Here is a 627-nt window from a genome sequence, read left to right on the forward strand (position 1 = left end):
GTATGCCTAGTCGCAGAAGTTGCATGGGGAGGAAGCTACGTTGTCCGAGGCCGTCCGAAAGTTGTTGGTCGCTGACGAACTCCCGAATGAAGCAGACGATTGTACTTTGGTCAATGTTGAGCTCCCCTGGGTACAATGCTGGAATGTGGGCAGTCATTGCGATTGCAAAGCTCATCACCCAAACGACTATTACTGCCACTACGGTCTTTGTATTGGTTGCGATGCTGTTGTGTTGGAGTGGTCGGACGATTGCATGTGTCCTCTCTAGGCCAATGTCAACGAGAGTGAAGAGTGTTGCTTGGAAGCACGTGAAGAGGATGGTGTATTGCACACGACACCAACCCTCCCCTGAAATGTACTCTTTGTTGACCAAGCTTGTCACAGCTGTTGGAATAGTGACAATGCCTTGGAGTAAGTCTGCGACAGCTAGGTTAAAGTGAAACCAGTACCGGGGCTTGTGTAGCGTGCTTTCTCTTATAATCACCCATATCACAATGACATTGCCAACGGCAATGGCAAGGATTGACAGAATCAACCATGTAACCGTCAAACCTGCCACCCAGTTCGGAATTAGGTGTCGTACAATATGTGATGGGATGTCAGTGTGTACATCATCAGTGACGTTCA

The sequence above is a fragment of the Branchiostoma floridae genome, chromosome 19 (genome assembly GCF_000003815.2).
Source record: "Branchiostoma floridae strain S238N-H82 chromosome 19, Bfl_VNyyK, whole genome shotgun sequence".
Classification (NCBI taxonomy): domain Eukaryota; kingdom Metazoa; phylum Chordata; class Leptocardii; order Amphioxiformes; family Branchiostomatidae; genus Branchiostoma; species Branchiostoma floridae.